General features: G+C 34.5%; 1 long non-coding RNA gene across 1 annotated transcript; it reads right to left on the bottom strand.

Moving 5' to 3' along the window:
* Positions 1-5,803: 5,803 nt before the first annotated feature.
* On the bottom strand, positions 5,804-10,614 carry LOC149773687 (uncharacterized). Its single transcript, XR_016417333.1, has 3 exons — positions 10,549-10,614; positions 7,241-7,465; positions 5,804-7,005 (listed from the first exon to the last, which is right to left on the bottom strand). It is a non-coding gene; the product is annotated as an uncharacterized LOC149773687 (long non-coding RNA).
* Between the last annotated feature and the right edge of the window lie 13,220 nt (positions 10,615-23,834).

The following is a 23,834-nucleotide window of genomic DNA, read 5'->3' as shown; positions in this document are numbered from 1 at the left end:
ACGTCTCTCTTGTTTTATTAAATAAATTTTAATTTATTAACCAGGAATGTAGCCTCACTTTTCGCCGGCGGAGACCGACATAACAGTATTCTAAAATTCAGATTGTCTGAACTGGTTTTCAAAGAAGAAATATCACTACAGATTTGTATTTTTAGTTGTCATGACTCATTTGAATTCACTCACATGCCAAGACATTTGAACAACCAGCTAATTAATGGCCGTGAGATATATATATATATATATATATATATATATATATATATATATATATATATATATATATATATATATATATATATATATATATATATATCACGTTTGCTCAGCCCCAGTTCGTAAGTCGTGTATCAAAGTATTATTACAAGCCATGGTTTGATGTCTGAACATTGCCGCAGGCTAGAGTTAATTTCTTGCGCAAGGTTACCGTGACCAGAGAGAAGATCCGGCATCTTGGATCGGCACCGGCGTTAGATCGAGCGACTTCCCACCTATGTGCTACAGGTTTGTCCTACGATCAGAGGAACCCGCGAAGAACGGGGCATGTTCTAAATCCGTCCCCACGTGGACAGACAGCGAGAAGGACATTGTACGCTAAGTTTGATTGGATCGGGTCAAAACGACACCCAATCGGAACTGAGATAGAGGGTGTGATAATAATTTCGATCCGAATTATAACTTCTTACTAGCAAGCGAAACTTTAGTCTCGCCTAGGATGATTGCTGAGCAATATAGGGTTACTCCTAGGAAGCCACTCGTAATTTGGCAATACAACTTAGAGAGGAGATTCTAAGGAAAGGCTAAGCTTCGTAAAGTTCAGTAAGTTATTTGCTCGATTTTTGCAGAATATATCGGCATTGTAATTGTAATTATGTGTAGTATGTATACTTATTTACTAGGATCGCTTAGTAATGTAGTAAATTTAGAGTATGTGCACTTGGTTGTAGTGCCCCGTTTTAAGCATTTCTTAGATTTGTGTGATTACTTGTTTGATTATTGGAATTCAGCGCCATGGAAATATTCCTGGCCCGAACTAATGAGCTAATTAATAGGAGCAAACGTCACGGAGTGAAGTGTTAGTGTGTTTCCATGATGTCCTGGTTCACTAGTAGTGAATTCCGACCAAAACCGAATGAATGTCCCTGGAGTAAAATAGTACATATTAAAATCTAGTAGTATACATTGGTAGCGTGACTGCAAGGACAGCACTTACGGTATTAAACCGGTAAATTACACAAGGCCATAAATAAAAAGGGACTTGGCAGAGACCGTTTATGTCGCCATGCGGGCGAATATGGTGCAGTTATATCGGCGAAATGTGCCTGGAAAGCGTACATTGACTGGCCTAAGGTGGCGGAGTTAAAATAGTTCCCATTGTTAGGGAGTACTCATATGTTCTAAGGCGTGAACGGTTGGTGGTACGGAAACATAATGAAGCCAAAACACGCAGATGTACGGTTGATAGATAGTTGGCAGTTTGGTTTATCTGTGGTCTTGCGTTAATTAGAGGAAAATTTAGGTATAGAATGGACACGTCGGGCTTTCTGATTTACAACTGAGGTTGTATGGAAGTCTTTGGAAAGTCGGGGAAACTTATGACTTCTAGCGAGAATCGCGCCAGGGTTTGACAACCGCTCGGTCAAGTAAATACCCGTGTGCGTGTAACAGTACGTAGAATTACCTTTGTAGTGTTTAATTTACTTGCGTATTTGAGAAAATAGTTTTATGTAGAGAATTATGTAGATTGTTAGCTTGTGGTCAGAATTAGTTTTGTCATTCGCTAATAGGTTACTTCGTAGTTAACTAGTGCATTTATTCATGTGATATGTTAGATTTTACACATGCTTGAATTGCGAATTTGGAACATGGTCGAAGTGTGTACGATTAGTTAATATGGATGTATGGATATATCAGAGCATGGATATTTGAATATTTGTGTACTTTGTATGAGTTGTAATGTAAAGAAATGCGTCTGATTGCGTGATATTGTTTAGTATAATGGGATTAGGAATATATACTGATGTGACGCAATTTATTGATGTGTGTATGAGAAGTAATTGATACCGTGCTTTTATTACGACGTTGTTTTACCATACAAGAATGTATGAGTATTTTGATGTGAATGAATGCGTGACCGAAGAAATTTAATAGCCGTTATCTGAAGACAGACTGGGTGTAGAACGAGATGAGAGGGCGAAGAAAAATATTGTACCCTCCTTGTGTTTTCACAGGAACATTTTTCGGGACGGAGCTTCCAGTTCAGTTAAGTCCCGAGTCTCTCAGAGGGAGACGAAAGTGAGACTAGCAGAGCAGTCGGAGGCGACAAATCTAGTCGGTGGTGAGAGTCGAAGAGGAGGAGGAGGAAAAGGAGTCGATGAGGAGAAAGTGTAGAAGGAGAGGAATATATAGAAGTCGAAGAGGAGAATTAATTAGGAGAAAGTCGGGAGGAAGAGGAGAAGGAATTGGAGGAATAGGAGAGAAGAATCCCCAGATGAGCAGAATACAAGGACAGGCGGAAATCTATCTCACACTACAAATCAGTTAATGCAATAGGCTGTCACAGGGTCGAGCGGAAGGAGAGTACTTGGGAAATTTCATCAGTGGACTATTGAATTGTCATTAAATTGTTATTCGTTGAATTTCCCCTATTTTTGTATATTCCATCATTTAACCGTCAGCATTGCTGACTGGGGGCTCGGAGCTTTACATCTATCTATCTATCTATCTATCTATCTATATATATATATATATATATATATATATATATATATATATATATATATATATATATATATATATATATATATATATATATATATATATATATATATATATATATATAGAGAGAGAGAGAGAGAGAGAGAGAGAGCTGGCGACTACGGACAATTTTCTACCGCGGCAAACATACTACGGTATTTCTGGGGGAAAAAAAGTGATAAATTGTGGTGTGTGTGTGTGTGAGAGAGAGAGAGAGAGAGAGAGAGAGAGAGAGAGAGGTACAAATACACTTTAAACACAGCCGATAGTATTATCCCAGGGTGTTATACGAGGATGTTTAATAATATAGAGTGAACGGATATATTGGAAAATAATATTATCACACAGGTTAGAGCGTTTGTAATCTTTTCCTATTGAAATTCGAACATGTGTCCACGAGTTACGCGAACAATCGCCTTGCCTGCAAGCACAAACCTCTATACCCCCTCCATATGCACACATCCCCAAAAGGATGGAACATAGTCGCTGGTACAAGTATTTCGTGCATAGCAGGCACACCCATATGACGATCCAGCAATTAACTCTCATCTAATGCACAGTCAATCCGGATTCCTATGACATTTATCAAGCATACTAATTAATATGGATTTTTCAAATATACAACGGATGGAGCAGAACGTGTAATCTCTGGATCCAACAAGAGGATACAGGGTAGCATCGAGTTAAATTATACATTGGGGAATAATATTATCATACAGGCGAGAGAATTTGCACTTGGTTCTCTACAGAGATTCGAACCCGGGTATACGAGTTACGGCAACGATCACACAAATAGTTCGGATTTTCGTTCCGCTTTTCCTTTACGTATTTACATTTTTTAATTTTGTTGACTGTTTTCTTTCTTTGAAAAGCTCTATTAGCTCCAAGCGTCGGAAAACGTAGATTTATTCTATTGTTGATATTTATATAGTTTAAAATTATGTTCTTTTTTATATTTATAAATTTACACTTGGTTTTATCGACCTGATGATATCTTCATGAGAGTTATTCTTCTCCATTTTATTCTCTAAACTTTCATTCACTTTCTTAGGATTTCTCTGTGGTAAATATATTCCTCACATATGATTATACCATCTGACTGGCATTAAGTTTTGGAAGGTAAAAAACAACAACTGGTAAACTTAAATTGCATTGGATCACACTTTCTAGGACTAACACAATTAAAACAACAACAGCAGCAGCAACAACAAGAGCAAACCAAAGAAACAAAGATTATTAAAGATTTGCTGTTTAATTTACAAATTTATTTACAGTACAAACAAATTTTGGACCACTATTTTATCTTTAATATATATCCCCCCAGCACTTGCCAAAATAACTAAAACACATTAAATTTAATCAAGAGGTGTATCGAGAGATGCGAGGTTAAATTGAGCCTGGGAAATAAATATGGAATTTTAATCATTACTAAATATATCCTAATTATACAAGCTAGTTATAGACATAGTCAGGTACAGTTAAATTCTAAATTTACTCAAACTGAGCTATAGTGGGTGAATTCTATGTTTCTAGTGTATTTTGGCCTCGTGTAATTTCAATCTGGTACGGACGCAACGTTTAATTCTTTCTTCTGTGATGAATTAGGTGTAATTGTTTTGGATTTTTTTTTCATTTTGATTTTATTTATTTATGTGCATGCTTGAAACATATGTTCGTTTTTATTCGGCACACTTTACATATGCGTACGTTATTCTCACTGCAAACCAATTTTGCTCCTTTTCGATAAGCACTAATTATCTTTTTATGTAACAAAACCAGGGTTTGAAAAACATAAATCGTTAAGTAATGTCAACTACATACAAGAGAGTAAAGTCTGGCCTTACAGAATAAAAACGATGTGTTCTTTGAAAATGGTGACAACATTCTTAAAGTCATGAATAATAGTGGTACATAACATAGCTACTTTAAAAATAAAAGTAGGTCATTGCAGCCATAACTGATTTTGTATTGGTGCTAACGTAAGTGACAAAATGAATGAACACATAACGTTTCAAGGTCATACGTGAAATATTGTCAGGAAACTGCTACACGAAAACAGAGAAAGCTAATTCCATGAAGCATGAAAATTAATAGTCCGAGTTTGCTCTGATGTTTCCCCACCCATATATCTGGACTGTCATGTAGAGACAATTCGATAGAACTTGTTGTCGGCCACTTGGAATTTCAAATATGCGATAGGATGCAGTCCGATATATCTCCTTAATAAACTGTATATAGGAAACAAACATGAATCAAGGTTTTCTAAAACGTATTCCCCAAGCTTCGATTGAATGTTATTTAAAACGTCTTACATTTGCAAACCATTTTCAATGTTAAAGAAAAGAGTTTAGGCAAGTCCAAAGTTGCCAGTATAAGAAATTTAGGCTGCTACTCAGTCTCTAGAAGATTTATTTTTATATATTATTATACTATTACAATATAAACCAGTAGGGTAAGCCAACATCTATCTATCTATCTATCTCTCTGAAAGGACAGGCAAAATATACATGTGTTCTGTTTTGATTTCTCTGTTTACAGTGACTGGTACATATCTATTTTTGAGGTGCATAAACCTGTTTGCTTGTTTAAATTTGTCTGTGGGTATATTGACAGCAGATGGTAGTATTAAATGCGAAATTGAAGGTGGATGCATCAAGGTGGTGGTACACACATAAAATTATTTGAAACTTAGCATATAGTAGTCTACGTCAACAAATATAGTAACCTAAACCTCTATTTTGTCTAACAAGACAGACATTTAACAAGTAAGAGGCGTTATTTTCGAAATATGACACAAATGTATAATGCCAGCACTTTTAATTATCATCCTGATTGCATAATGAGTCAACCATTGTATCAACTGAATGCTTGCAAGGTTTCAAAATAATTAGGTAATTGAAATCGAGCACCATATTTACAATCCCCATACCATGAAATCTGTTTTTAATATTACAAATTGTAAATCGATATCAAAATGTATCAAAATATTACATTAAGTGAGGTCTTACTATAGTTACATGCTCACAAGATATAGTCAGATATCATCACTTTATTAAAATCTTGCATTAACATTCCTTAGTAATGTCAAAAATACAAAAGATGCTTAATATGGGAAGTTTTAACACGAACAGGACACAAGTACAAGTCATATTATTTTGTTTATGATATGTGTGATCCTTCAATATGACATAAAGTGTTAACTATGATAAAATTTAAAAATAGAAATTTTGCATACAGTACAAATAAGACAGTTTATCATTCTGACATAATGATTTCATAAGCAAAAGAATATATGAAAGTATTTATGAAATGTGTGCCTTTCCAGTGCCCTTCGTCAACTGTTTGCATGCGGGACATTTTCTTAGTGCTGGGGCACATTCAGGGCAGGCCAAACTATTGCAACACGATAGAAACACGATGTAGGCATCACTGTACTTGCAAATCATGCAAATAATCTGGTTTCTAATGTCACCCTCTAGATTAAGAAGTGTTGAAAGATTGTCTCGAAGTGGAATAGTGTTATTATGTTCATATCCACAATTATCTTCTAGTCGGCGTGAGCTATTGCCACTATGTTCCTCGGTTAGTGCCATTGATATTGCCACTCTGTTCCTCTTGCTTAGTGCCATTGATATTGCCACTCTGGTCCTCTTGGTTAGTGCCATTGATATTGCCACTCTGTTCCTCTTGGTTAGTACTATTGATATTGCCTCTCTGTTCCCCTTGCTTAGTGCCAATGATATTGCCACTCTGTTCCTCTTGGTTAGTGCCATTAATATTGCCAGTCTTTTCCTCTTGGTTAGTGCCATTGATATTGCCACTATGTTCGTCTCGGTTGGTGCCATTGATAATGCCAGGACTAGAAGAATTATCAGCTGCAACGATGGGAAAATCTGGCTTTTTCTTCGCTTTTATTTCGGCATTTTCATTCTCGATTATTATATCCATAAGATCTGTAGCTGAGAAGTTGGAATGAACTGAAACAAAACATGTACAAGGCTTTAACCTGTACGGCTTCAGATATAGACGACGACGCACTGCCCGGTATCCCTCTATCAGGGTTTCGTTGTTCTGTATCCAATATCGTTTCTGACCTTAGCATTATTCCTCTCACATTAACCTCTCTTTCATTCAATTTAAGAAAATCACAGTAGGGGTACCAAAGGGTATGCTCCTTCCAAGGGTCATCTTCCTTCTCCCAACGTCTTAACAATCCTCCGCAGAAGAAACAACATACACAGTCGCATGAATCTTTAAAAAATAAAAAATAAATCCATTATAGTATTAACAGATTATACATTTAAATTACTGTATATCAGGTAACAACTATCTGGACTGTGTCAAAACCTTTCATCACGTCAGACTGATCACATAGGGGCCAACACAAAACCAAATGATTCACCCGTTAATAAATAAATAAATAAATAAATAAATACATAAATAAATAAAAAGTTTTGTAATGAAAGTAAATCAACGCAAGACTTACCGAGGTAGTAGAATCTTGCAGCAGATAAATCGGCAGGTCTTTGTTTTAGTTGTGGAGGCCATTCTTTGAAAGATTCCAATCCTTGTAGCGTCGATACTTCATTGTATTTGAACCACCTACTTGTTGGTCCTGACAGATAAACATGCACACTTCCCGCTTTGTCCTACTCAGTTTCCTTTCGAATGTTGAAGGCTTGGATTAGGTGTCTGGTTCCGTTACTCAATTCTAAAGAAAAGTGTTGGAAATAACAATATTCATTTTATTTCCAGGTCATTACAAATTATTTGCTAAAATTCTCATAAAACAATATTTAAGTTAAACAAGTTCAGACGAGGGTCTATATGTTCTAGATGATACGGATCTAAATTACAATACTGTAAAACAAAAATAATAATGACATTGGAAAAACGACGAAATTGCTGCTACCTAGGCATTTTAACAATCAACATATTCATATACTATCAATTAACTTCTGCCATGGAGCTGTAACATTTTTGAAAATCAGAAATCGAGATACCTTTCGTATATTAAATTAATAATATTAAAAATCAACATTCAACGGTTTATTTCACTTTTCCGGAGTTAAGCTCTGTCTAAATACGTTTTTCACGTGTTCATCAGCGATAACATTTTTATTTATAATCTGTCAGAAACACTTTTATTGCGACAGTGTGAAAAATGCCCCAAACTGCTACATTTTCTCAAAACATGTATTTGGAATAGGCGATCAGTGTGTACGTTTATCCATGCCATATACTCTCGTTAAACAAAAATTTAGACGTCTAGATTTTCAGGATAACAACTGCGGAAAAACTAACAAAACATGAAATTGCAGTTCGAGATTTTGATCTCTTGCTACTACTGCAACTTCTCTAACGTTATAAGAATCAGTATATCCAACTGGTACTACATGTACGTTGCGTCGTCGACCGGGTCAGATTATTCTGCTGTATATATTTAAATGTTAAGAAACGTCTTTAGGAGATGACATAATTAGGCATTTATCCATATAATTTCGTTTAACGTCTGTCATCGAGCTAAAACAATTGTAAAATTGGCAGTTCAAACTCATCTTTTTTCCGTTGTCTAAATTACTAAGTTTCAAAACAGAATATGACGCAAAGACTCGAGCAGCTCGTGTAAAATACAAAAGTATGTTTCAGTCCGTCTTCCTTTCTCAGAGGTCTGTCTACTTTATATACATATCTCATTCATCGGTCAAGGCCATTGGTGTTTTATAAAGGAAGTACTTGTGGGTAGTATGTGTACTGCTAATCTGTCAGGTATCAAGACCAGTCTCTAGGAATTTCTTACAGTGTGAGATATATACCTGGAAAAATAGGATCAAGAAGTAATTGACTGGTAACTTCCGCTGCATTCTGTTGTAGCTTAGAATAACAGAACAGAACTTTTATGAATAAAATTAAATCTCAGGCCACACATAGGTTGCATATAAGAATACCACGACCGCTACAATTTACGCTTCCTCAGATAGCAGAAACTTTATTTTGTTTTCATTATTACAGTAACAAACTTGACAAGATTTGGATAATTTTGCGATTTTTCGTGGCAAATAAGGTTGGTAACTTTCCAAAGGATGGGTTGCGGTAATAGAACGGTTTTAGAAACAAACCCCTTTCTTTGTGAAATTTGGGACATATAAACAAATAATGGCATTCGTCCCCGATGACAGTGATTACATTTTCTTTTTTCAAACGGCGTACTGTCCCAACGACTTCAGTAGTGAAGATGCAAAATCGATTTCAAAATATTTGCCTTGAATATTGATGAATAAAATGAAACTTCTTCATGAACTGGTTGAAATTAGCACAATGAAGTCATCTTTTGTCGCAAAATCATCGCATCTTTAAATGTACTTTTAAAAGTACTTTGAAATCAAAGGAAAAATAAACGAGTTGTTTTATATTATTTTTTTCTTCTACTATTCGAATGCTAACTACAATGACATCCAAATCACAAACTAAAATAAAAAGGCACACTTTATATATATATATATATATATATATATATATATATATATATATATATATATATATATATATATATATATATATATATATATATATATATATATATATATATTTAGAGAGAGAGATATTAAAACCATAAATTTGCATGTATTTGCGACAAAACGGGAGGGATTGCTAGTGGAGGTGAGAGAGGTGGATTCTATGTACTATACATACTGTAAAGGGGACCCTTGTCCAGTTCAACTATTCTTACCAAAACACAAAAAATGTAGGTAAGGCATGCTTTATCTCGATCGATTCTTCGAACATTTGTTTTCCTAACTCTGTCACAGGCTAATATCGAAATAATGTCTGCAAAGTACATGCCGGAAGTTCAAACAATCCTGCACTTAAGCTCCTCACACAGCCAATCAGATTGGTTGATTAAAGAGCTAAAATCACTTTGCCGTCTTTTTCTTTAAAAGTTGCTGAGGAAACAAATGTATTAATTTTTTTGGGTCAAACTTGTTCAAATCTCCGTCTTTCATTACTTCTTTTTGATATAGCAAAATGATGGTTATAACCATCTAATCAGATAGCTGTGAGAAAAGATTCAGTGCGGGCTTGGTGAAGCTTACGTTATGGCATATAAGGTTACAACTGGGCCACGAAAGTTACTTTATAGCATATAAAGTTACAACTGGGCCACGAAGCTTACGTTATGGCATATAGAGTTACAACTGGGCCACGAAAGTTACGTTATAGCATATAAAGATACAACTGGGCCACGAAGCTTACGTTATGGCATAAAGTTACAACTGGGCCACGAAGGTTACGTTATGGCATACAAAGTTACAACTGGGCCACGAAACTTACATTATGGCATATATGGTTACAACTGGGCCACGAAGCTTACGTTATGGCATAAAGTTACAACTGGGCCACGAAGGTAACGTTATGGCATACAAAGTTACAACTGGGCCACGAAACTTACATTATGGCATATATGGTTACAACTGGGCCACGAAGCTTACGTTATGGCATACAAAGTTACAACTGGGCCACGAAGCTTACATTATGGCATATATGGTTACAACTGGGCCACGAAGGTTACGTTATGGCATGTAAAGTTACAACTGGGCCACGAAGCTTACGTTATGGCATATAAAGTTACAACTGGGCCACGAAGCCTACATTATGGCATATAAAGTTACAACTGGGCCACGAAGGTTCAAAACAGATGGATCTGACGTGTGCCATAATGGAAGGAATTGGAAATAGAATGTAGGGTTTTGAGTATCTACGTGTTATACGGAATGTGACGAAGACCAAACTTACCGGGATGGAAGTCCGTACCCATTTCCAGTTCAAGCATCTTTACCAAAAAATTATAATAGAATCCAGACAGTCGACAAACATATATCTATATATCGTAGCCGCTCTCTAACATCGGACTCGTATTTATTTAAATTTAATTGTTGCAAGTTCACGACGAGTTGAAAATCCATTATGGTTGCAAGGTTTACCAACAATTAAATAAGTGTATACACTGTATACTATAATTAGCAATGTTTTTTAACCGAAACGATTCGATACTCAACCTTTTCTCCGATCTGCTGACTTATTTATGTTTAAACCGTTTACAATGTGCATGCTGCGCCCTGCTCAACTTGAGATTATTTTACTGCTGTACATTGTTTACCTTTCTTTGTTGAATATCTCTTTACAACTCGGGTAAACATCCTTAGAACAGTCTTTTTATTGTTGCTTACTGATACCTATATGTACATGATAACAAATCGATAATGCACCCGGAGGTACTGCCTTGACATGCGAAGTAGAACGCTTTTGTAGTATCTACAATGACAAAGGAACTGCAGTAGCTTACACACTTGAAATGGCGTTTCTTTAAACTAAAATCTTGGTAATCAAGGGTTCTATTAACGAGCATGTTGTTCAAAGTAAATTGCGTAGTTTTAAAATAAAAATTACAAATTGCCAAGAAGATCAGTAAATTATCCTATTGAATAATATTGTTGTAAATGCATTATTCTTGTCAAATTCGATGTGAGAATCACCAATACTTTCAAAAAATATTAACCGAAGAACACTGTTAAACATTTGTCTCATTAGATATGTGGAAATATATAATTTCACTTGAACAGGTAGTTCCTGCGACACTGACAGCCACATGCATGATGGAATACATGTTTACTGATATTGTAAACATTTACGCGCAGTATACTAAACTAAGCTATTATTGCCTTATTTCTTCTTGGACCTTTTCTTCGCTGATTCATTGAAAGTGGGTAATTTTTCTTTTCTGTTGATGAAGGGATACGCCGTTTTGATTGTTTTGAAAAGTTGTAGGCACGATAATATGTATGTGTCTATAGATTGATTAAATATAACTATTTTCAATTCCTGTGATTTATAAAAAGAAATTTCAATGGTTGTTGTTTCATCTCCTCGAGACATATTAATGTCACGTATCTTCAAAAGATAAGAAAACGTCCTCTTTTAAACGGTGACAAATACAGAGTTGATCAGACTAGGTTTCCTCCATTCTTCGAAAATAGCACGAAGAGAGAACAGCAGAAATATGTTTGCAAGTGGCCTGTACTCCCATCCTGTCTTCGTGTACAAATCTTTGGTTTGCTGGGACATCTTCCACACAACATTACTGAATTGCGCGTTTATGCTCTGCATGCACATTTCACAAATTCAAATTCAGCTAGTGAAGATAAGGGCAAGTATTACAAAGACTCATATTTATACTGATTCAAGTGAGCATCATTTATACTGATTCAAGTGAGTATCATTTATACTGATTCAAGTGAGTATCGTCTAATGTTTTTTTTTTAATGATGCCAAGTAAACAATTATTTTGTCGAAAGTAACTTTCACCAAACTGTTACTCTAATCTGTCCCTATCCAATCTTCACGTGTGACATTTGGTTTACGTTATGATATACAGAACTATGTCAAAGCAAGGTGAATGAAAAGTAATGATATCATCCGGATACATAGTGTGCAATGATCATAGTGTGTGTGTGTGTGTGTGTGTGTGTGTGTGTGAGAGAGAGAGAGAGAGAGAGAGAGAGAGAGAAAGAGAGTGTTTTATACCGCCCTTTAAAACGATTACTAAAGTGAGTCAGATCACTTATGACTTTGATATCAGATCAGTGAGACTGGGTAGCTAAACGTTCGATGGTAGATACTAATCTTTTAAAAATATTTGATGAATTTTAGAGATTAATCAAACCATTTTTTTATAGTTAATAAATGTAACAGCTAAATTGACTGCTAGAAAACTGTACCTCATGGTGTTAGAGAGGTCTAAACTATTTTAATGTTATTCAGAAATATAACAAATTTTAACTTTGTTCCAAAATTTAGGCACTTGTAAGTTTTTTAAGTTGAATAATTTCAAATAATAAAAAAAAACAAAATATAAATGATCAACAAATTTGCTTTGTCTTGTGTGTCAAGGTAGTTGAAAATAATAGAATAGTTTTAGAGGAAACGTGTAGCGGTGTTGTGGGTGGTGTGGTTGATTGGCGGATTGTACCGTCTTACAAGGTGTTTGGTTCTCGTTATCTAGGAGATGATCGCCCTTGGTGTTATTGCCAGGATCGAGTAAAAATTAATATAAAGTGTGAAACTTATAGATGGAATAAATAGATCTGAGCAGATATATAGAACAGAATGACACGAACCCCCGTACATGAAAATAAAAAACAACAACAAAAAAAAACAACAACAATTTAATCAATTACATGAACAACTGTGATAATACATTACATTAGGAAGATACACATCTTTTTGGAATAAATCTTTCACCGAATTTCAGACACAAATACATTTATATAAATAGCTGATCTGTTTTAAATGATATAATTGGTTCATCATAGAATCGAGTGAACAATCGAAGTCATTGCCTTGTACAACTTCATAACCTGCTTATTTCCGGTTCACTCCAACTTCACTGTGGCTGTTCTTCTAGGTCCTTTCGCTTTCTTTCCTTCATCGACATCCCTACTGTCTCGCCTCTTTTCGGCCCTCAAACTTTGTGTGGGTAGGTGGATACGTAAGTACGTAGATACACAGATACTTGGATCAGTAGATACGTGGATGTGTCAGTGGGTACTTCATTTGTTACGTCAGTGGAGCTACTTCCCCTTGTGATTTCAAGATTTGTTCGCTTCTACCACCAGAATTGTGTTCGTTGACTTTTCAGACATCCAGTCCTTTTGAGTAATATTTTGCGAGAGAATTTCTTCTAAATTCAATCTCGAAGTCCCTTATATTTTCACTCTTGCAGGAAAATTGCAGACTGATTAGATTTTTCGATGAGGACAATTTTAAAGCAAAGAAATTTCGCTTGGGAGACAAGCCTCTTATTTAGCGTAACCAATCAGGACTAAATATATCTACCGCCTTTTATAACTAGACACCAAAATTGCGGTCAACCTGACTTCAAGATTTCAAAACCTGATTCTGGAAAAACTCAAATGTGACAGTTCCGATATAAAATCGAAGTTAACCTTTCCTTTTCTAGTCGTCTAACGGTTAAATAAACGAAGGCTTAATTAAGAATCGCTTACTCTCCCGACACAGACATTATAAATCATTGCAGTATAGCGATTTAACAAGCACCTGTCCCCATGAACCTAATTAATTGTTTTCTGGTTCCTCATACAAAACCAGTCACTTCAGGCATTACTACTGATTTGGCACATACAAGATAAACATTCACACACGGTCATAACGCAGTGTGAGCACGCGCGAGTACTGGCGCTTAACGTTCGAACTGAGTATGTAATATTGTTCGTATTTGCCCTAGAATCGTAATGATACAAAAGCTGGGAGCCCTTGTATCATTCTGTACATCCATTTATACATATACTGACAATCCATACGTATATCCATTTGCTATCAAATATTTCCCATTCACAATTTCTGTATGCATCGTATTTTTTTTTTACATTAGACCTATGCTGTCAAACACCAAGAACCTACGGGAGAATCTACATTTGAAGGTGTCCAAACATATACCGTAACCATTATCATTAATTAAGTTATTAGCATGGCTGATACCTGTTGAAACCATGTTTTGATAAAAACATTTTCCTTTCATTTATATACTAGGATAAAACTTGACAGATGTTATCAAAGCTATGCAGATACATTATTGATATAATTCTTAGAAAGTGACAAGAATACTTATCCAAAAATGGATAAAGGTTCTTTAGTATAAACTGATCAAAATATATTCCCAAAAAAGAAATGATCAACATTTTGTACTGAAAGTTTTAACAAACATTTATGTTTAAAATTCAGAGAAACTTTAAAAATATCTATACAGTTGGAACTATTTATTATCTTCAAACCTCAGTCATTGTAGCCTTTTTTATATACAATATTTCTGTTTATGTTATATTTTACTCCATTCCATAGAAAAATGACAAAGGTGCGTATTTACTTAATTAAATATATGTTCTGATGGTTTGCAAAGATAATAAATGACGAGATATTCTTTAATTGCAAGGCGTGTTATCATTGCTATCTTTCCAAATAGCGTAATAACGCACCTGTTCCTTTTAAAGTAAATTTCTACTTTCTCTAATTTTGTTGGGAAAGATAAAAATTGGACCCTTTCTTCAAATGTATTTAACCATGCAGAATATTACCGAATATATATCTTATGTTTGTGAATTTATAGGAACTCAGTAGAGGAACTATTAGGACAGAATGTTTGAGTAAAAGTATTCAGATTGAAATTTTCTCTAAATTGTATTGAATGTAATTTTTCATTAAATTATTTTGAAAGTAATTTTCCACTAAAATATATTGTGATTAATTTGATCTATTTCTCTACTACAAGTATGTACTAATTTAATAAAGATTGCACTTTATGAGCAAGTGCAAAAACCCATAAAATACATTTCTCTTGTATACAAAGGTCAGCAGTTTAGCCTTTTCCGTGTGAAAGGACGATATCCTTGTTTTGATTCGAAATGAGCGGACACATGTACTGCGTATAAATGAGAGCAAGCTTTTGCAAAATTTAATTCGTTCATCGAGAATGAGAAGGCTCTGTTTTTACTTGCAGGTAAGAATCGTTTGTGTTCGTAAACTTCTTTAAAGTATAAGGAGTTTTTAATATTTGAGATTTAAACGGTAAAGGTCATATGTTTGCAACATTTTTCTGAGTTCTTTCCATTTTATATTATACAGCAATGTAATGTTTAATTGTTTCAAAGAATTTATATTATTTGTATTTATGGTATGCATTATTGGAAAAGACGAATTCACTACCAACTTCATGTTTAGATTTAATTTAGAAATTAAAGATTCTTTAAGTAATAAAGAATAATGTTTAGTAACCTATTCCGAATTAGTATTCTATTTGAAATTTAGTTAAATACATTTCTTTAAAATGATTGTCGCGTTAATCGCAACTATTGAATTTTATACTCTTTGGCTATCATGAAGTTAATTGAAATTTAAATATCTGTATTATATTCTAAAATGCAGAAATTATACAAATGTATGAAGTTGGTAAGCTCGTAGGAAAAGTGTAATTTTACATGTATTCCTGTATTTTAAATATAAAGTCTTTATATATATATATATATATATATATATATATATATATATATATATATATATATATATATATATATATATATATATATATATATATATATATATATATATATATATATATATAATGTAGTACTATGTATATCAATCATTTAAATAAAATTTGTTCATCAAGAATCAGAAGGCTCTGTCTTTATTTACAGTCGCTCTCGTTACCTCTCGTTCAGCCTCCCTAAGATTGTCGACTTATCTACACCGTTAGAAGTGACACCTTTTCTTAAGTTATGAGAAAAACATCTCCTCATAACAAGTACCACATTTTATAATAGAACTAATAAATATTTATAACTTTTTTCGTTGTCTATCTTTATTAAATTAAATGGCCATGAGGTGGGGTGTGTGTGTGTGTTCAAACTGACACATTTTCCTAAACGTAATTCATATCTGAATCACTTTCTTGGATTTTTTTAAACATAAAAGCATATGAAATAAACATATGGGTTCTAAATTCTTTTTTGGTAGGAATTTATCACCTTAGATGAATTTTTTTCCCCACTTTGTACACTACTGCATTTTATTTTCACTTCAAATTAGAGAATTTTAATCAAGAAGTTTACAGATTGATGGAAAGATTATGTCAGTTTGGCCTGATAGAGTAAAGAAAATATTGTGCTGGCGGTTAGTCTCGGAAAAAAACTGAGACACCGACCGATGATCGTTGTTTCGGCTAGGTTTGGAATTCCCAGTCTGCTTATTTTTAGCAACGAACAAGATAAGCACTGTGTGTCGTATTGGGGAGAATTATCCTTAGACATGCTATGTTCTGAATGAAAGTTTTCATTTGATTAGTGAATCGAAAGATAAAAAAGGAACACGTCATTTTATCGATATCTGCCAGATATCAGTTGTCAAAGATCTCGATTTTAATGAGATTGGTTCTTCGTTATGTTAAACCTAGACTGGCCAACTGTCATTGAAGAACGACAAAGATTAACATTCCCTGAGATGCGACATCATCACCTGCAAACTATGTAATCATTACTAACTTTTACCGTTTGTAGAAACGAGAAATATTCTACATTTAGAAAGATAAGAGGCGGACCTATTTTCAGACCCAATACAGTCGTTCATAGTAAAATGAAAGTGTGGAGTTCCCCGCAGAATAATCACGTACACTTTATTTTCATTATACTAATCCCCAGTTCTATATATTTGTGTAAAACCCCGTGTAACCCGTAATCAGGTGTTTTCATCCTATTTTGATAATAAAGAACAAGCCCGCCACACAAATTTTGCAATTGTGCAAGCTGGTACGCACACGTATGTCACATATTACTTGGGGGTGGGGGGTAGGGGATTAAATAATGCCAATTTAAAAAAAATTGACGATATATATATATATATAATCTCTCTCTGATTTATGGAGTTCGTTTTGGTATAATTTACCACAAAACTTAGAGCTAAGATGTCAAATTATTTCTAAATTAATGCTGTCTGATGCACTTTAGACCCTCGATACACAAAACAACTGTCATAGTGTAAATCCAGACTTAGTGGATTAAGTTTGTTGCTGAGAGAGAGAGAGAGAGAGAGAGAGAGAGAGAGAGAGAGGTGGAGGAGAGATTTAACTCAAACTAGGTTAACTGACTATCAGCCCTTCTGTTTTTTAACTTTCTATTAACTAAGCACATTTATTACATACATAATGACTGACTTTTCGTGAAACTGAAACATGGTTCTAGAGACATGACCATTTCTCGCATCACATTGTTTAATTGTACATGTATTCATCATTTTATTAGCCTTTATCTGATAAATATAGTCCTCAGAGATGATTATATCATTTGATTGACAGTATGTTTGTAACATGTCATAGCTGGTAAGCGTAAAATTTATTGGACCAAACATACTAGAATCTGAAGATTAAAACAGCAACCAAAACAACAAGAAGAGTATATGATTGAAGGATTGATTGATTGATTGATCACTTTTTTGAGCCTTGCCATATAGTCCCCCGCACTTTATAAATTAGCTAAATCGATAAAATTTATTCAAGAGATTTATAGATATATGAACGATTAATTTGTTCTTCAATGCGAGGAATGCTATTGCCTGAAGAATTCACACGTCCAGACGAGTTCACTTTGAAAGAGGATATGTTAATCAAAGTACTGTAAGTACTGTAATTCCTTGGTATTTTCAAATTTCCAGGATATGGTTAATTATATTTTTGTTTGTTTGGTTAATTAAACTGTTTTTATATGTTTTTATATGTATATTATTTATGCAAATTTATACAAATAATAAATGTTTTGTTTTCTTGCAGGAAGCATTTACCTAAGTTGATATAAAACAGACCCAGCAACATATTCGAAACTATTTTGACCTCGTTTCATTGTTCCAGACACAGCCCAAAAAGACGTTAAATTCATTCAGATATCAACGAGAATAGGCCAGTGTTACTAAATAATGTGCATTTCCTTTTTATTTAAGATTTCGTGTGTGTGTGTGTGTGCGAGAGAGAGAGAGAGAGAGAGAGAGAGAGATTTTCAAGGCATATGGCTAATCACAACTAATGACGTATCTTTAAGTTTAAAACAACAGAGTCTCTATATGTACAGAACCTTAACATGACGAGATACTGAACGCATTTCATTTTAGTGTGACTTTGATTTTAATTGAAACAAGTGAGTGCAAAACACGAGTCATTTCTGCTGTAGAAACCGACTTTTAATGTAGTATATTTATTTTAGATAGTTTCAAAAATAGGCTCAAGCATATGAATGCACACAAATATTTTTCTTCTGCACCGTAGATACAAAAAGCTACAATAAGTGTGAATCTCTAGTATATACGTTACTTTTCATCTTGTAGTATATACAGAGGTTATGATAATTATTTGAAGCGCTTATTGCCTCAACAGACAGATTTTGATGGTTTCCATCTTTCCCAGCTTTGTTTTGTACTTTTGTTGTACATTTATATTAGTTCGGTTTTTATACTTGCTAAATATGATTCGAATGGTGAAACCTTTCTATTAAAATCTGTTGAATTTGTTAAAGTTTTATTTGCAGCTTGTATTTGTTTTTTAAGAAGGTAAATGGAAAGGATATTCATAAGCTGTGATTACTGGCAACGTTATAATAATGTAAACAACTGCGTAAAGTAAAACTCACAGTGATGATTCTACGTTTTTGAAAATTTAATCTGTTATTAATAATCTATTTAAAAACGTATAAGATCACCTATTGCTTTCTGTTTAAGATCATTTTTTAAATTATTCTGAAAGGCGATGGGCCACTAAATGCCTGCTGCTTTGTTCATTCATCATATCGTAATCCTTTATGGGATAAATGACACTTCTGTTCATGAATCAGGCTAGTGGGGTGTTTTAGTCTAATTTATTTTTAAAAAGCGCTGATCATCGGCATGTGCACATTCACTCTGTGTGTTCTAGAACCCTAATAAAGACAACTCTCTTCCTTTGTCTCAAAATAATCACGGCAAGCTTTTGAGAAAATAGGCATTAATTTCTTGGAATCGGATACTTTTCTAATGTTGGTGGTGGTTGTTGTTGTTGTTGTTGTTGTTGTAGGATTTAACGCCATTTTTCAGCACACGATAGGCTATACATGGCGGCCGGTATTAATGGTGGAGGAAGAACCCGGGAAAACCCCGGAAAGAACCACCAACCCACAAGAAGCTACTGGCAAGCTTTCTCACTAATGTTGGTGGTAAATAATCTAATATTGGCACTTTTATATAGGAGAGCTATGTTTAGAGTAATGAATGCATGATAATACCACGACATCAGCTATGCTATGTATTCGCAAATGCGAACTAAACATGATAGGATAACTCAACAGTTTTTGTGTACGTCAGTGAGAGAAACAATGGTACAAAGATGAAAGATCGCATCCATGTTAACTGCAATGTATGTTCCGGTTGCACCGCACGATCTGTGACGCATTTTTGTTGGCCACATACTTTCACAACTAAGCAATCTAAAAATTCTTTCCTGAACAGGACGCCATTTTTGTGCTGCAATCAGTGGGAAGTCAATGCACACTCGAAGAATCTCACCGAATATCTTAATTATGGATACGATATCTTATATTGGTCATTATACTGGATAGACTAAAGTTTCAGTATTGCGAACTGGAATAATGGTTTTCTAAAAGAAAGGAATGGTGATCATATTATCTATCATATTATTATTGTTAATTTACAGACCAGACTAAAAGTGTACTAAAAAATTGTTTCCTTCCGTTGTCTGTCTGTCTGTACATACGTTTGCAGGTGCGTACACCAATGATGCCATCTTCGCGTATAGATCTGGCAAACATAAAGAGATCTTTTCAAAACTTTAATCTGGCTGTAACTTGGGACTCAAAGGAATGGTGATATATATATATATATATATATATATATATATATATATATATAGAGAGAGAGAGAGAGAGAGAGAGAGAGAGAGAGATTACATGACATGGAAATAGTGAAACCTTTTCTAAATCAGACAATGATTTTTCAGTACTGAAAAACATATTCAATGCTCAAAACACATCCAATACATTTCCATATTAGCAAAAAATAACACAGTATTTTTTTTAAAGGGAAATATCATTAATCATTTCCTTTTGTCAAAATATTAATTTCCATTAATTCATAATTTTGCTAGCATGCAAGCTCCATTATCATAATTTTTATTTATTATACCTGTGTAATATTGTAGACGCCATAATACTAATTTATGATATTTGATGTAATAAAATGTAAAATTTAAGAACAGCATACTATGCTCTTCTGGCAGTTTAATGTATTTAAATACGTTCTTTAAAAAAGTAGAAGAAGCCACTCTTTTCAATCTCCGGTTTCAAACGTTCAACGCTCTCCCCAATCGTCCAAGTGATAAAATCTCTCTCTCTCTCTGAGAGATACGGCAAGTTAACCAATGATTGTTTGTGGAATAGGAGCTCTGTTGCTCGTTTTGCCACGCTTCAATATACTGAACACAGGACAGTTCTGCCTCCTCTTTGCATAATCTAACAGATCCATCAGTTGTCATAATGGATCATTATAGTAGGGCACACAGACCCCCCCCCAACTAAATCCCCACCCCATGCAAAATAAAAAAAGAAAGCCCCCAGAACAGGACATAATCGCCTCCTCAGTCTAAGCATAGGTCTTTCTAAGCATTTTAAACCATCAGAATTATACGTCTTTGTGTGGTTCCATTTAGCATATAAAAGACATATATTGTACCATGCAGACTGAGTCGAACAGAAGGATGGATGGAGGAAGACGAGGAGTCCGACCGGGGACCAGAGGAGGTGGGGTTCTTGGGGTCTCCTTTTCTTGCAGGGGTTGGAAGGGTATCGGTCGGTTCCTTCCCATGGCCAGCTTTTGCGGCATGTATACCATGCGGATATTAGCACAAATTAATCAGTGCGCAAACGTACACAAATTTAAGAGTCGCATTTGCCGACAAGGCGATAAGCCATGTTAATCCCAAGTGGTAATAGGATCAGATATTATATCTTAACAGACAAGGTGATTAAGACGCCTAATACTTGTTTTGATTTAAAGACTACGCTTGTTCTTTGTCACCTGACTTTCATAAGTGCTGAGGTTACTGTATTTAAACATTATTGTTATATTTTGGTAAGTACTTAAAAAGCTGTGCCATAATTGTATTGGATAAACATGAACTTTCATAATTAAATTAAAATATGAGGTATATGGATGATGTCACGCCACACTTCTTATTTTCTCCCTGTCTTGCTTCAAAATAAGCCAGTATATTGGTGACGGTTTAAAAAGTTTAAAAATTTAGACTGGGGGAGGGGATGATATCCTTTCGATTTACTGGGAGGGGATTTTGCCCTCGAGGAATTGTGTCCGAGGGGGATATTATTCTATACACCATTACATTAGTGCCCCATTATATCAACAGATGGCGTTAATTAGAGTATTCCAGCTTGCATTATATCTTAGTTGTAAGTTTCACTGTGCTACATTGTAACTTAGACAACGTTGATTACTACGTAATCAAACAGTCAGAATGGAACGAAGAGACTTTAATATAATATAATGTAGAATGTTAACGAGCATAATTTTGAAAATATGTACATATAATTTCAAGATATGAAACGGCACTATTTCAATATCAATTTTGAAAGTACATCTTACACACACAGAAAATGGAAAAACAGAAAATTCAGAAAAGAATAAACAGCATATATTAATAAACAACACATGCGCATAATTATGGCGGTAGTCATTCTAAATCAGACCGATGCTAAGTATATCGATGCAGTATCTTTTTCGCTTTTGGCTAGTAAATTAGGACGATGACATATAACGTGAAACCTGTGAAGGACTGACAATACAAAATGAGTCTATTTATAGACGTACATAGTGTATCAGTCTATATATAGGTTCATGAAATTTCTAAATTGTTATGCTCCATTTACGTGAAATTTACACACGGTATGTATATATCAACATTTAGTAATAGGAAAGACGCATATAAATAATTGAAAGTGCCGTTTATTACATCTAATTGACGAGGAGGAGGTTAAAAGGCACCATAAGAATGCTTCTATTAATATTACGAATAGCGATAGGCCTAATAAGGGGACTGAATCATGAAAAGAAAAAAAACGAAACAGAAAGTAGAGAATCATCGAATCTTAAAATAGCAAGTTTTTGTTTCATATTTTAAAATCCTTGCTAACAAAAATACTATACTCCTTTCGTATAAAAGCAAAACATCTTCAAAAGATTAACGAATCTAATATGTTGCGACTGCGAAAATACACGTTATAGAAGAGATCTTTAGGTAAGTCTAATTGCAAAGACGTGCAAGTATAAATAGATTAATATAACGTCTCAATCAATAGGCTTATTTCTGTATTATAACTTACACAGCATATATGCAAAATTTAATAACCAATAGGTCAATAAACAGTTATTTAAGCATCTATGTATGTATGTATGTATGTATGTATCTACTATCTAGCTATTTCAAGTTGCACACAAAATATGCTCGTTGCTTTGCCTTTATTTCTCTGCCTGTAGTGAACGGTATCTATTATTAAAGTCCATAGATCTGTTTACATGTTGACATTAATAGTGGATGCATTCGCAGATTATGGTCATATATAATGGGTAATTTTCGATGGATCAATGAAAGTGGTGGTACATTGAGAAGATGTTTGCTACAATTGTAGCTATGTAACATCTGCTAAAATACTCATAACTCCAGATCCTAATGAAAAGTGGAGAATTTATTGCACACACACACACACACACACACACACACACACCTGTAAAGTTATGAGTAACATTTTCAGATCACTCTGTCACAACCCAAGAATACAAAACAAACTTTCGCCATATAAAAAACATGGGATTTTCTTTTCAGTGGAATGATAGATCGAATTTTTATTTGTATCGGAGACTGAAACCTGCCCGACAATGTTTATACTATGCACACTGTGTTTACTTGCTGCCCATCAGTCCTTTACCGAAGACATCAATATCTTCTATTTGTTGCCATTCATGGACGAAGCTGCGATTAGCTGCAGTTGTAATCGACTAGACATGGCCATATATTTGCTGAATGTACCGGTTTCTCTGATTCAGGGTAATTTATTGTTGGATCTATTTGGTCAGCATCGAGTGTGTGGGACTATATTGGATATTAAGTTAGTTATATTAAAATGGTACTGTGTGAAGCCTCTCCTAGGTGTTCATGTACATGGTGTATGCCAAATGAGAACAGTATATATGGAATGTAGTTGTTCTTATTTGAGACAGAGTGAAGAGGATTGTTGCAAGGATGAGTCTTCATATCAAATACATGGGAGGTTCTGCTTTGGAAACACAAACGAATTTCAGGAGGATTTTGGGATGGAGAAAATAATGTCATCTCAAACACAGCTACAGAGTGATGGAATAGAAGACACTTTTTGTCTGACGCTTATGTTTTCGGAGCGTAACAGGGGTGC

This window comes from Sinohyriopsis cumingii, unplaced genomic scaffold (assembly GCF_028554795.1).
Source record: "Sinohyriopsis cumingii isolate HCF-2022 unplaced genomic scaffold, ASM2855479v2 utg000622l, whole genome shotgun sequence".
Taxonomy (NCBI): Eukaryota; Metazoa; Mollusca; class Bivalvia; order Unionida; family Unionidae; genus Sinohyriopsis; species Sinohyriopsis cumingii.
This window is presented reverse-complemented; position numbering and strand designations above follow the sequence as displayed.